This window comes from Acyrthosiphon pisum, chromosome A1, assembly GCF_005508785.2.
Source record: "Acyrthosiphon pisum isolate AL4f chromosome A1, pea_aphid_22Mar2018_4r6ur, whole genome shotgun sequence".
NCBI lineage: Eukaryota > Metazoa > Arthropoda > Insecta > Hemiptera > Aphididae > Acyrthosiphon > Acyrthosiphon pisum.
Window position 1 is genome coordinate 2,568,359 of NC_042494.1, and position 16,735 is coordinate 2,585,093.

General features: G+C 28.5%; 1 protein-coding gene across 2 annotated transcripts in view; it reads left to right on the forward strand.

Moving 5' to 3' along the window:
* Positions 1–16,735, forward strand: part of LOC100158661 (zwei Ig domain protein zig-8-like) — a 436,148-nt gene that overhangs the window by 316,983 nt on the left and 102,430 nt on the right. The window lies entirely within an intron of this gene.

A 16,735-nucleotide genomic window follows, 5' to 3' on the forward strand; every position in this document is an offset into this window, starting at 1 on the left:
ACAATTTTAATCATTATATGAAAATAAGTTTATGATAATATCAAGTATAGGTACCTATCGTGCATTCGATAATTATTACTATTATTACTAATCACCACTCTTATTAATTGATAATATCACTGATATAATAAAAAAACATAAATCATAATACCTACATTATATTATATTATTATAACCATGAAGACTAGAGATATCTCTAGTCTTCATGATTATAACTAATCAGTCGTCATTATACCGCATATTATTATGAGACCCCTATAGTATCATCCATCGTAACAATAATTATAATATAATATTTAAGAAGAAAATATTTATCTATAAGCACTTGCGATGTCGCGGTCGGTCTGAACATATTAATGCAAAAACAAAAATATATATTGTTGGATTACACGTACGGTTGAATATAACACTGACAGAAGTAAAATTGGACTGAAGTGTATTTTCCTGTATTGCGAATTGCGATTTATGCTCTTTTATGTATTTATCATGATAATATGTAAGATAATAAATTTTATATTTTACTATTGTAATGATCATAGTATAGAAAATATTATTTAGTCAGAGTAAAAAAATCTAAGCTCGTGTTTTTTGTTACGTTTCGATTTGAATAGATGGAAAAAACCGATTAAACAAAATAACTATGTTTCTGTGTAATTCATGACTACTGAATATTACAAATATTATAATATTACACATGAACTGCAATGTTGATAAAGTATATAGAAAGTGCTATTTTAGAAAAACTCAGGATTATATTATTATATTATAATAAAATAATTTCAATGACATCATCCAACAAGTATGTAACAGTTAGAATTCCGTTGAAGACTTAAATGTTCCATTTAATATTTTCAGGGGAATTTCATGATAAATATTTTATTGAGTTTTATATTGTTCGGATTTTTTCCTGTAGAAAGGTATACACTACCTATAGTATTATTTTGTACAATTATTTTAGTTGTACAAAAGTAACCAAACAGTAAGAGTTGGTAATAGTTAGGTTAAAACAAATTGTTTTTTAAAATTAAAAATTATATTTTTTGATACTGTACATTTTTTATTTGGTGTCGTCGTTTTATTGAAAATTATATGAAACATATAAACGTATAGGTAAGTACTGAAAATAACGAAGATAATTTACAACGTTTACAACATTCAGATATCGAATGTGTAAATATTATATAAATTTAGACATCGTGCAATATGTTTAAAAGTGTTTTAATTATTTTTATGAAGTTATCATAAATTAATATTGAGGAAATTAATCAGCATTTAAAACCTATGAAAATGTTTATTTTTATCGTCCGATGAACTTGAAAATTAATCCACGAGCTAATTAAGACCTTTTATTTAATGAACTTGAGGAAATTAAAAACTGAATGGCCGTCTAGAGATGATTAAAACTAATGATCTAAAAGGTAAAAAATTATGAGTATTTGATTTTTGTATAAGTATCTGGAAAAATGTTTTCATAAATAATTAATAGGTATAGTAGTTGTTTTTCTAAGCATTTTTACTAAACTGATGGGTCAATAAAAATATGATTGTAAAAAACAACTTGTCTCCTCGAAATTAAATTAATCGAATACGACGAGGAACGAATCTCAATTAAGTAAAGAGTATTCGAGACTATTTCTCTGCAGTTGTTGTATACGCTTTATACGTCATAATAATATTATACGGGATAATTTACCAATAACGTTTCTCGACCCTTTGTAATTCTTAATCATTTATTTATTTCAAGTCAAATATATCAAAATATGCATATAGGTATAATATATTTACAGTATTCACTCAGATGAAACATGACATAATATATTCTTATCAAATACATCATAGTTCATTGTACGTGTATGATGTGTTATTCAACTGCCAATTTAAACTGTGAAATCAGTTTTATTTCTACAATAGGTAGAATACGAACATGTGTATTGGAGCGTATCGTGGGAGTATACGTGAAAAAATATTAATTTTACAAGTATATGGTGAACGTTGGGCAATGAGTATATTATTATTATTTTATAATATTAGTTTTAATGGGTTTTAAATAATTCAACGGTTACCTACGACCAACCGTTAATATGCAATTATAAAATATATAACTGATGCGCAGATAGTAAGTTACCGTGACTTATTCCTCAATGACTAAGGTACATTCTACACATATAATAACTGTACAAAAGTGTTATGTGTTATCTGTTCTCTAATTATTTTGTATCCGCACACTACCTACTCGAACTCCATGCGTAAGTTCTCGAAGGAAAAAAGATTTTCGTGATGGAGGTTTGGACCACACGCGGTCTCAGAGAGAGACAGTGAGACGGAGCTAAAGAAAATAAACATTGCGCTGCACGTTTTGCTTATGGTTGGAAAGGTGCAGGGGGTGACAATGCGTAACGGGAGGAATGCCATTTCGCTTAGACTCTTCTCGACTAGAAAATTCGTGAAAACGTTTGTAACGAAACCATTAGTATCCTATCCGTCAACGCGATAATTCGTAATGAGTTTTTCTATTCCTCTAAAAATGCATTATAGTGTGCGGGGTGGAATAGACAAACGGCGGCATGCGCAGCAAAGTCCACCGCAGCTTACACGTGTAGTCGGTAACGCCCGGTGACACGATGTTGTTATATTCACGCTTAAAAGTATTAAATTAATAATAATATTATATAAATTATCAATGCCGAGCGCGCGCGAAGAATACAGCACAAGCTCCACAGCGCGTATATTATAATGCTAATAGGTTTATAATTACGAGATGTATCGCCGTAATTTAATACGGTGTAATTTTCAGTTCTAAATCTATTATGATATTACAACAACAATGGCGTTCGTTGTTTGAGCCCACTGCGCCATATATATATACATATTTACATACGACGAAATGAACGCGTGATAAGTACGTTAAAAATTATAATAATTTATAACTCGTCGTAAGTACATAATATTTTGCAGCCGTGCTATATGTACCTAAAGCTATGGGACTGACGTTACGGCTGAGATTATTATTATAAAATTGCTGTAACCAATTATTATTATTAGGTATAATAGTCACTTGCGGTCGGGAAACCCTTGCACATGCTTTACCTATCAATTAAGTACTTTGTAGGAATTTTTTTTTTTCGAAGTTCCAAGGGATGAGGTTATTATATGATTATAATATTGTAGAATAAAATTAAGAGGTTTTTGATAAAAAAAAATATTTGGGAATCTTGTAATACTATAACGTGGGTATTCGATATTCAATCCGCATGAATTAAATTACAATGCAATCGTGATCATTATATTATTTTACAAAAGTAAATATTATTAAAAAATATACTTAATAATATTATGATTAAATTTATTTTATTTTTTACTTAACTATTTCTGAACCACGTAAATACACTGAAATAATTTTTAAAAGACTGTTATATGAAGTTTGAGCTGATACCACTGAAGAAGTATAATAGCTATATATTTAATACATTTTATTCTATAGGACACTATATATTATTTAGTTTATCCACCATAGATGCAATTAGGTACAATGGAAATACAAAACTAATGGTGATATAGTTTGTACCTGCTTTCAAGAGTTCAAAGTATCAAAGCTCTCTCTACTTCATCCTAATTATATTTTTGATTTTACTACAATACTAAACGTTGGAAAAACATTTATTTTTATTTTTATTTAGTACATTTACTATAGACTTTAGTATATTGCATGTAGGCATTTATCTAGTTTTTAATTATGCCCCACCCGGTACCCCCTTCACATGGAAAATCAATTTAAAAAGAAAAAACACTGGCAGTATCCATCCATTAGTTGAGATCATATTATTGCTAGTAGTTCAACATATTATTTTTTTTCACAGAACTGCAACCGACCAATAACCATGGTTACCTATATACTATTCAATAAAATAAAAAAACACAGTACCTACCTACACATAACCAATGTATACCTATTATATCTACATATTATAATAAATCGTGTAACATATTATTATGTAAACGCAATACCAAGCTATAATACCACAATAAAGTATTGTGCGTATATATGATGTTTCAGATTATCATATAAAATCCATAATACTAGTACTCTGCAGTATAGTATGAATTGTGATATTATAATAAACAATATTATTAATTACACAAGGGTCGATCCATTGACTATGTCTGGTTTTGTTTTTGTGGCTGAAATATTATAATAGAATTTTCTATTATACCCGTAAATAAAAAAAACACCACATCCATATTGTAATGAATGCAAGCTGCCATCCAGAATAATGATTAGAGCTGTGCATTTAATGCAGTAGGTATAAAACTTTAAAAATGCATTTAAATTATATAAAAAAAAAAACAATACAAAATGCACTAAAAATTCTTGAAAAAACATTAGGGTCCCAATAACTGCAGTATGGAAAACATCAGAAACCCCAAAAATGTTTTAACGAAAAAAAAAAACGTTGACAAATAGTTCTAAGTAGAAAAAACTATATTTTAAACTTTTATTATTTGTTTAAAAAAATGTAGGTATCAGACGAAAATAAAAAAAATAATTCATAAAAATGAGCAAAAAGTTTTAATTAACAATTAATTTAATTGTTAAAAAGTAATAAAAAATTAAAATTAACCAATATAAAGGCCATCAATTAAAAAATTTATAAAATGCAAAATTGAATTCAAAACTAATTTAAATTTGGTGCTAAAAATTCTATTTAAAAATTATTATAACCATAAGTGAATGCACTTTCCTACAAATGCACAGCCCTATAATATATAGATCGGACATTTCAGTATATAATTTTAAAACAATTATAAACATCAGTTAAGTAAACAGTACGAAAAATTAAAAATTGATTTGAGATCCATATTATAAAATATAACATAAGAACGTGTCCTGATTTTGAATTGGCTTTATTGCTCTTTCGTCAGATAAATTACGGATACTCCAAATTATATTCGAGTAAATTATAGTATAGTATGATGTACTGCTCTTCTAATGTGTATTTTTAAACATATCAAGGTTCTATAATAATTATTTAATTATTATTATATAAATGCGAATGTAATGATTAACTAATTGCTTATTAAATAAAATGCTTTTTCGTGTTGTGTATCTAAAGGTGTTAACTCTGACTTAGGTAACTATAGATAAAAGTATTGAATTTGGACTTTAACGTGCACATGAATAATTAATTACCTCAAAACTATATTTTCGCTATTTATTTTCTACAATTTTACACCTCAATAATATTATTATGCACCGACGAGTGTTTTAAAAACCGTCGACCCTTGAGAAATCAAGAAAGAATCGAGAATCTAAGGTAATAAATCGAAAAACAAATTTTTGGTAAAATAAATTCCAATATAATCTAATATAATGCAACACTTACTGTAATTCATTGACATTGTAACGAACACGCCTACTCTGAATATTATAATCATTGGCTACTAGAACAAACTACTATGGCTGCAAATATTAATGTGGTAGTTGCGACACATTTATGAGAAAATATTATGTAAACACTAAAACATGCGATTTTTATATTTTATTCGCACATTGGTTATAATAAGATAGCAGTTTTAGTCACGAACTTGCAGGAAAACGTTATTTAATAATAATATTACTATCTTTATATTATCTACCGAGCTTTTTTTAATGATTTTCATCTCCAATACTGAGAGCAATAATATATTAATATAGGTAAATCTGGACAATATTGTTGATGTTCAATGATTTTTTTCTTTTCATATTTTACTGTAAACTTAATGTTACATTTTATTGTCTCGTGATGGCTTTACTATATTATTATATGGATCACGCGGGTTTCTGAGTTTATTATTAAAACGATGATTTCACACGAAATCGAAATAAACATAATAATATAATGCGTCAATAATAATAATATGAATTTGACGAACAAAAACGAATCACAAGACGTATTGTATTATATTATGCCGTCAAAAATTGTTATCGTAAAATATTGTGTACAAAATTACTATAATGGCCGCTCGCAAGGAACATCGACGGATCGTTTGTATTATTGTCAACACCAGAAAATTCGCAACGCTTCGAGCGACATTCGTTTTCCAACACGAAAATCGCGTGTGGTTACCGAGTTACCTTTGAATGTTATATGTGGTAGGTACCACGGTATAGGTTTTGTTAACCCGACCGGAAAAATTAACCGATGATGACGGTTAAGAGGACGTCATACCGGTGTATAATTATACCTACCGTCTTCATCTCTATCCGACGGGCAGTATGCACTTCGTGAAATCAAACCGTGGCATCTGGGTTAATTAATTTGGTAAATTTTAAGCACCTGTTATCAAACTCGAAGGGGAGGATTTGTTTAGTAAAAATTCATACCTAATATGCGTTATTTTTTTTAGATTCTGAGTGGAACGATAAATGTATTGATTTTACAATGATGTGTGTGCTTTATTTTTTTGTGTGTGTGTGTGTACACACACAGTCGAAATAATGCTTAAATTTTCAAATTAGTATCTTGTTTGATGGGAAAGTCTATATTGTTGGTACATTGGGGAGGTAAAATTTTAAAATTCTCAATAGTTTTCAAAAGCACCGGGAAAACAGCAAAACAATTTTGGGAATTTTTACTCAAAAACGGTTTTACACAAAATCAGTTTTGGTTTTTGGTGTAACTCTAAAACAAATTAACGTATATACATGCATTTTTCACTGGTTGATTATATTCGCATTTTCTATGCACGATAAACTTTTCAAAATATTTAGATTTGTTTTGAACTGTTTAGGAAGATTTTCTGTTTCCAATTTTATTAGTCCTTCTTTCTATGAATGTAAATAAAACTTTATTTGTTGGGGTAAAAAAGCTTAACAATTTAATAAAAAGCTCCTGTTGAATTGTTACAATAACATTTGAAAAATGTTAAAAATCCTTAGTCACGGTTTTTATTTATAAGCATTTAAAGTTCAAATCTTGACAAAATACGGAAAAATCACGAAAATTAGCAAATTATTTTGAGTTGTTATTTCATAAAAAATTTTTTTCTTAAATCTAATACAAGATTCCTCATAAGTTTGTCTTCTTTTATCAAAAAAAAAAAAAATGTCTACAAGTAAATTAAATTAAATTTTTATGAGCGTTTGAAATTCATATTTTTACAATATTGGATATTCACTCGATTTCTCGTGTAGTGGTTTTGTTATTTTATTATTATTCAAAAACAAATAATTGTAAATACATGAAAATTGCACTGAATGTTTATATTTTCATTTTTATACAACATAAAATTCTGAAAATAGTTTGACTCTTTCTTATATTCAAAGAATAGCCAGATAAGTAATATTAATTAATATATATTATTAAAGATGATTTGAAACATTCCTATCAATTATTGGTTATTGTTCATCGGGTAGGTATAAGAGTAGTAACCGTCTATAATTATTACAGGTAGGTACCTACCTACATTTTTTTTAGGTATTTGTGTGATATATTTTTTTATTGAACCAAATAAATGTAGGATACAATTACTATACAATTATTTTTATAATAAGTATAGCATTTAATAAATTTACTATTTGTATAATTTGAATGATATATTTAATATAAATCGGATAGATAGATAGCCAATAACACGAAAATATTCCCAAGGTTGAAATAATTGGATTTTACAAACCTATGCACGCACTTTATTTCCGTTGGTCAAATTTTGGGAAACTGAAGTCGTTGACTGCCCTTTTGTGTCTGATTTTGGATGGGTGGATGATGGAATATTAGACATACCTAAAAAAAAATTCAAGCTCATCACGTTATCACATATTTATTCGTATACGTACGTACCTACTTATGTACAATCACGCGCAAACATCAAAAACATATCATATTATAATAAGATATCAAATCGTTGAAAAAAAGCCTATGAAAAAAATTTAACGAAAAATAGACCGAAAAATAAGTAACACGAAACGGAAAAAAAATCTACCAAAAAAAATTTAAATATAAATATGAACAGTTACAAATTCTGATTGCACCATTGTACTCAACTAGTTGAAATATATAGATTTCCGAAAAAAAATTCTAAAAATATCTTTGGAGCTAAACTGCATTTCTATTCATACAACAATCTGTGTATGTAAATGTTATAACCTTGGAACTAAGTCCGTCCGAAAAATTCTGATTGCAACATTGTGCTTAACTCGTTGAAATATACATATAGGTTTCCGAAAAAAAAATTCTCAAAAATCGAGCTAAACTGCATTATGTCAATATATTTGTGAAATATTGCAATAGTCATTATTGTTTATTACGAAATACTTAATATTATCTTAGTCACAGCTACGCTGAGCTACCATTGGGGGATTTGGGTTTTTATAAGTTGTTTCTATAAAATATACTATATTCGTACAATAGTACCTATAAATAATAATATTTATATAATTATAAAATAAGGTTTAAAAAAGTTTTAAAAAAAAAAGTCATGGGGGGGGGATACGACACCCAAATCCCTCTCCCTTAATTACGCCACTAGCACCGTAGGTACTATAATTATATAATTAACTACCTAATGACTCAACTAAATAAAACAATTTGTAATTATAAATTATACCATATTTCACAATATTATATTATGTATACATGTCTTCATATTATTTATATTTAATTTGTTTCTGGGCTTTTTTTCCACCTGACAAGATATCGTGTACGTTATAATCTAAGTCAATAATGATATCTATTTTGTCCAGTGACACAAATAACTGGGCATACACTACTATTGACTAATAATTATTGTAGTCTGCTATAGTTAAATTATATTCTATTGTAGTAATGTAGTGTGTTATTAATTATCGTCATGTACGGTATACACAGAACACTTATGGTCAATTGAGCTTCACAGATAGGCTAGATTAACATCTGAATCAATGGAAATACCAACTGATCAACGACCTTCAAACGATTCTCGGAAATCGGTCTCTGAGATACACTTACCATAGGTGGCACTTAGCCCTAATTATTGGTGAGGAGGAAGGAGGCAAATATTAATCACAATTTACTAACCCATTTAAAATGATAATAGTTTTTCCTCTCAATATTTTTTTCTGGGGTGGCAATGCCTCTCCCAAATTAGTCGAGTTATCATTAGGTATTAATTATATTGATGCCTATGTACTCGTACATAGTCGTACCTATAGGATTTATTATGACATTAACGATGGCCGATTTTCATCGTATTCATGATATATAATTTATATAAGTATATAACGCACACAGTAGGGAAACCTCGATAATCGTGATGAATTCGATATTTTATAGGTTGTGTCCCGTCCATCTGCGCCATTGGCCCGCGAGAGCTTACGACGTATAGTGTATATTATAGTATACATGTACGCGATGGGTACGCGGCGTGTGGGTATAAAGAGTAAACTCCGAACAATGTCGTTTTTAAAGAGCCGGTTATCACCGCTCCCGCTATCACTCCTCTGCTCCACCGGTGGCAGTGGTTGCGTCCTCATCGGGTATTATATGTATACGCTGGATTCACACAGCAATAGCAGCAGTTTTACTGCCAGGCAGCGGCGGCCGAGTCCTCGTTATTTTTATGACATTTTCTCTACCCTTTATCGCTTTTTCCCGCCCTGTCCGAAGGTTTTCTCTAAACCCACCCCTTTTTTTTTCGTTACGTCCAAACGGTTTAACGTTTTGTTTTATATATATATATTACTATTATTGCTATTATTATTATTATATATTTATTATCAACATTATTTTTGTCTACTCAGCGCCGTCGTCGACGGCGGCGTTGGGGATGTCGCTATTTTTTTCCCGGCAGGATTAAATTTTATTTCCCTTCCTTTCGTCCGGAAATTTGTCACACGCCTTCTTTTAACCTTATCGAAGGAGCTCAGGTTGCCATCAGTTTAAAATATACAAGCCTATATACAGACTCATCAACTATTATTTAATACTTTAATGGGTTTCCTAACCACGTTTCCATTGTTGCGGATAACCATTTCCGACAACAATTCGCGTAGTACCTATCGTTATTCGATTTGATTTACAAAGTATTCAATATTATAATAAAAATGGCTGTGCAAGAATAAAAAATTAGACCTGCGGGAAAAATTGTGAAAAAAAAAACAGCAATAAAAGATCATAATGGATAACTAGCATTTTCAATCGCCGCTTGCTCCGATAAACGTGAACATCCATTTTAGCTATAGTTACTTCTTCTGTTAGTCCAAAAAAAAAATACATTACATTTTATAATTTTGCGGGTTTTTTATATGCCGCAATTAAACGTGCATTTTCTTTGGTCTAAGGTCATCACAACGCACCAAAAATATAAATTAAATTAATATATTATATTATATTCAGGTAGGCGCCACGTTTTTATACCGAGAAAGTAATAAATTACTATAGACATTTTTTCATAAATTATTTACTTGCATTGATCATTAAACATTAAAAATAATTGTGAAACTTGAGAACTACCTACTCGAACATTTTTAAGTGATTTTAAAAATGCGCAATCGTTACTTTTATTGACCCAATATTTAATAATTATGAAAGTTATGAAAAAAAAAAAAACAATAATATCAATAAATAGGTACCATTTGCTCAGTTATTTTTACACTTTATTATATTTATTTTAATAAAATTAAAAGTTTTCGAAATTTTAGATAATTCATCATGCTCTTCACCCGACAAATCAAATATTTCATGACAAGTATAGATTTATTTTATTTTTTATTAGCAGTAACAAATGTGTTTCGTTACTAATTTGCAAGTCTTATTTGATCGACACGCGTAGTACGGCGTATACCTTAGTGTTCCTTATAAATTAAAATACAAGAAAAGTTGTATTGTGTTAATTGTCTCTGAAAATGTAAGTCACCTTTTTTAGGAACACGTTCGCAAATGAGAAAAATATATTTTTATTCAACCTTTTTTCGTTAGTACTTTATTATCAGCCATTGAAATCAATTGGATTTTGGCAATTTTGTGAACGTGTACCTAATACGTATGGAAAAATTGGCGAAAAAACATTGGGTTCAGAGTTCGGTGAAATAAAATATGCGTATCTCGCTAATTTATTGCCTAAACCTACCTACCTAGCTTAGACTGCCATTCGCACACGCCAAACACGACCTCACCGTGAACTTAAAAAAACCATCTGCCGAGACACGAATGACATTATTCAAATATAAATGTTTATACATTAAACACGATAAACGTCACGTGCAAATACATTTATGAATAGTCACCAACTACCGGGTTGGTGTTTAACGTATAGTAGATATAGTGGAAGTTCAGATATCACAAGACTGTTCAACTACACATAATATTATGTAGGTATGGTAATTATGAATTTTAATGCAGTGCGTTGTAATTCACATTGTTTCCTAATTTTGATTTTATATTATTTAATCTGCGGGTCGGTGAACTGTTATATTATTATATAGGTACGTATACATTTCAGCCCAAACATTATTTTTTTTCGTACATAAATAAATTAGCAATTTCTTCTAGAAATAGTTATGTTAGCTACAATTTTTTAACAACAAACTTACATGCTTACTCGGAGTGTTATTACGAACTGAACTTATATTATTAACACAGTCTGCACACAACCATAGTAATTATAAATTTATTATTATATTACGTACCTAGCTAAGATACGATACGATTATCAATGCTAGTATATTATATATATATAATATGTATATCTCAACAAAAACACTCCACCAAACTCCGTGTGAAAAAAACTCTTAAGTACCTTTATAAAAAAAAACAACTCTAAAAGCTGTGATAACATTTTATAGCTAAGTCTTTGAACTATATACAGATATAATTTATGTTAAAATAGTCTGCTAAATAATTGAACTTAGCTTGGTGACATTAAATCACTGTCTTGATAAGTAATACGCACTACCTATTTCAATGACAGTTGAAGACTATATTAATATGTAATCATTGTACTATAGTATTTTTAACTTTTTAACTTTAGTTACAAAGCTAAGTTCAATTTTTTAGCAGAATATTTTAACATAAATGATATCTACAATTCAAAGACTTAGCTATACAATTGTATCAGAACTTTTAGAGTCATTTTTTTAAATAGGTAATTATCGTTTTTTTTTAATGGAGTTTGGTGGGAGTGTTTTATACTCATTTTTATTGTTACCTTATTATTTCGAGAACATATTGTCTTACAACGATGTTTTTTTTTTCTTAATTAGTTGGTATATAACAGTAATAATATAAATAAGTATATATTTTTTTTTTATTGGTTACCATTGGTGTCAAACAGTGCATTGTAATGGGAACCACAGGGAATATTATCTAAAAAAATAAAAAAAATATGCTACAATAATTTATAGTTAAAATGGCTGTGTCTCTGTTAATATTGTTCAAAATTATTTGAAAAAAAAAACATGCACTTCTACGTAAAATTTCCAATAAGATGATTTTATTTTCAAACTTCATTATTTGACTACAGATTTGCTTTGCTTTCTCAAGAAATTTTTTTCGTGAATTGTGTTGTTTCTTGTAATTATATGGTCAAGCAGTTTTCACGTGTGTTTTGCTAAATGTGAATTTTAAGGCGCTTATTTTTTTTTATACTTAGCGCGATCTTGTTGGGTCGTTGGATATTATACATTTGTTTTTATTAATATTACGCTTTTAAGAGAAAAAATTGCAAAATCAGAGTTTTGTAATAATATTCAGTGTGGATTATTTTCGATGACCTAGCGAACATATTATTATCATCTACGTTTTTTGCAGTTCTCAAATTATTATTAAGTGGTTGTTGATTTATTTTTGGTTCCGTTAATAATATGATCGTTATAACTATATTGATTGCCATCAGTGATAACTAATTAATGTCAAAACTATTTATACACATAATAGTGTCATCGTTATATTAAAAAAAAAATATGTGTGAAATTTAAATTTTAACCTAAGTCGTAACCTATAAACATGGTACTCAAACATGTTGATTTTAATGGTTTTGTTTCGCTTTTCGAAACGTCTATATTATATTTCACCTGACCCATCACTGACTATTCGCTAAACGGATACGTGGTTCTCCTGATGAACCAAATTAGTGAACTTAAATAAACACAACAACATAACGCCGTATATCATTAAACTATGTGACCGAATGGAAAATAAACTAAGTATCCCGGTATGCAATTTACATAGTATAATATTATGATTGGGACCTATTTTTTGGGGCGACACAATTGACTTACTCCATTCATTTGTAGTTTAGTGCTTCGGAATTATGTAAGTTTAATAATATAATGTTTTCCAATTCGACCAGTAAAATATTATTGTTTTGCCGTTCGGCGGTTTTCTCTCAATATTGAAATACTGGTTAAAATGTATACACGCTGTTAGAATTCGGATTAACTTTTAATTCAATTTTTATTTTTTTATTCAAAACCATTGATTATGTGGACCCAACATATTATTTTTATTATGTCGTCCACGCTGTAGGGTATAGGTACTTGAAATTCAAATCGTCCTTTAAAATTCCGAGTGGATCAAAGAAGCTATATTGATTTTACGATAATGTGTATTTTTTTGAGGTTAACACTTTTTATGGTATTTTATATATTACTTGATTTTCCTGTAGCGTGTAACATATTCAATCGATCAGAAATTGGATGTACACGGGCACTGCGATACCCTGGTGGTGGCTCGGTAGCGTGCTTAAACTGCTAAATCCTCATTTTATGTTTAAACTTTAAAAAATAAAAAAAATCCTGTGAGTTAATTCAATATAAATACGGTGAAAACCATAGTTATAATATAATTAGGTATGCATTTATATGAATATGTTTCACAAATAATATCATTTTTTTATTTTTTTATTAAATCTTTATTATTTGCTAAGATAAAAAGACAATATTATAAAATATATATTATTCCAGAAAACCGTGCCACATACAATTACAGAGATAATACCTATCATAAAAACTAAAGATATTTTGGAGTCATCAAAAACCTTTTTAGGTATTATTATATTTTTTTTCTGATATAATGTTTTAATAAAAAGTTATACAATCGTTTAAAAATAGAACAGACACAACAATTTTGAAAATTGAAAATACCACATTTAACTTATTAACGTAAGTAGCCTAAAACCGATTTGAGATGTCCTTATTAATGTTGATGTTTTTCATTTTTATACCAATTGCGCATTAGCTATAGCATTTCACAATAGAAGCGGTAATAATTATAGGAGATCTGCGCCCCGTGCGATTTAATGCGATTTGTGATAATACACAACAACCAACAATAAATAGTACATCACGATTCACGATAGGTACCTACTTATACTGTAAGTTCTTTTGAAATGGTATTATATATACGTTTTCGTTTTTCTTAAGATATCATTGAAATTGATCCTCAACACTAAACCTAATAAAAGAAAAGTCGCCTCTTGAAATTCTATCGTCTTACGATCACGCATCATAATAATAATATATAGTATAGATATATTTTACGGTATGTTTTTAATTGTGCATTATTGCATTTCCGCACAATATTATATTTCGTTTCCACCGTGTCCCACGGGACACAAAGTAATTCGTTTAACAATATAATATTATAATATAATATCAACCGCAGTGTTTAACGTTGTTATTTTCCTAATACCGTTTCATACGCGTGCGCCGAAATATACGCGAGTATAATTGAATATTGCGCTAACTTAATTCTATCCGTTCGCGATATTATTATTATGAGTGCTGGGTGTTTTTTTTTTTTTAAATTAATATTTTATTGATAACGCCAACATATGTTCACTTCATCTGCTCGTACCTTTTATTTATTTTTACTTAAAATCTGATTAACTTATTAGCGCAGTATATGCTCGTATTTAATACGTCACGTATATATATAGGTATCCAATATACGGTAGCGTCGGTAGGTATAGTGTTGGCAGTGTTAGCTTCAATAAAAACAACCCTGCTCAAACGAATTAATATCTGCTGTTTAACAGCTGAAGTCCCAAATTCCCTATACCTCTCATATCCTGCAATTATGTATTGTTTTACTCAATCGATAATATACACTCAACGCCACGCCGTTTCTATTATATTTCATTTAAAACGATATCATATGATAATGGAAGATAACGAAAATGAAAAATAACAAAAGTAATTAAATTTAACATCGAAATGAGTATAAAAATCGTTTAATACATTTTAAATAACAGTATGTCACATATTTTAACCATATCTTGGTTCCGATTTTTTTTTTTATCGATTTCTGTATTTCATTTTTTTCACGATCGGTTTTAATTTGTTTTAATCGGCTTGAATTCACTATATTTATTTCTGGTACGCCGTACACGCTGAAGATTCCAATTTTCGCCTAAAGCTGAGCAGTTTGAGTCATTATCGTTTAACTATAACATAGTTAAGGTATATATTATTATATACCTACTGCAATGCTATAAGTTTAGTCAAAATCACGAATTCAGTTGTATTTATTTAATTGGGTTTATGCATTTTTTCATGATAAATAATTTGCAGTACAAACCATTTTTTAAGGTATTCACTACCTATATCACGGACTAATTGATAATAAAATGTATTTTAAATAAATACATTGGACGTAATCATTTTCGTAACAACAATGTAAGAAAATTTTATTTTTTTTATTTAGACGTAATTAGTTTTTCGTAGGACGAGATAACAAGATATATTTCTTTTATATTATTCAGTTACGAGTCGTTATGAATCGTCGTTTAGTACGAAAAAATGAGTTCTTAGAAATTTACATAAATGGATTTTTAAAATATTTATATTTTTTCGACAACCTACTTTAAAATATATTTGTCACTTTAATTATTGTCCAAATGTTTATTCGATTTTGTATCAAAATTACTTTTGTGTCCGAATATTTAAAAACAATTTTTTTATATTTAAATTGCTTTAAAAATATTTGCATATCAAATAATATTAACACTTAGTTATAAGTAATTTCCATACTTTAACACTACCTATTTAATGTCTTGCCATTTTATTTTACCTCTCATTTAGCAGCAATGTAATCTTAAGCAAATTAATAACAGTTTTTACAACAAGCTATAATTATATACGTAGTTAATGGTTAAAACTGCGTGTTATATTTAATTTTTAAAATACATAAAATCGTAAGAAATTACTTTTTTTCAACTTATTTAAATTATACGCATATATATATATATATATTTATATACATTGTATATATTGTAATAATTGGTTTTCAACAGTTATATATCTAACGCTTCACAGCTGTTTTAATTGTAAGCCACTAAAAGCAAAAAGTTTAAGTTTTCTTATTAAAATTCGTATAGATATGAGTAAATTATACATTGTTTAAATGAACTTATAGTCAAAGAGTTTCATAATTTTAAAGTTTGAAGTTTGATTTTTTTTGTTTTTGAAGCGAACACTTTTTACAAGTATAACTCGCCGTTCTTAATTGGCAACCATGCCTGCTAATGAGTAGGTACTCATAACATAACATTTCGGAGCACATTTACCATCCTAAAAATGGTTTTCCTACTCGAAATTTTACATAATTGTAAAACCAATAGCTATTTAGCTTCCTCGTACTATTTAATATATTTTATTATATTATGATTGTATTTTCTTATGTGTTAGTGTGTTATATTTTCTTTCAAAACACTACCTTATAAGTTATAACTATACAAACTTCTATTTACACTTAGTAATTTATATCGTACGTCATTTACTTTA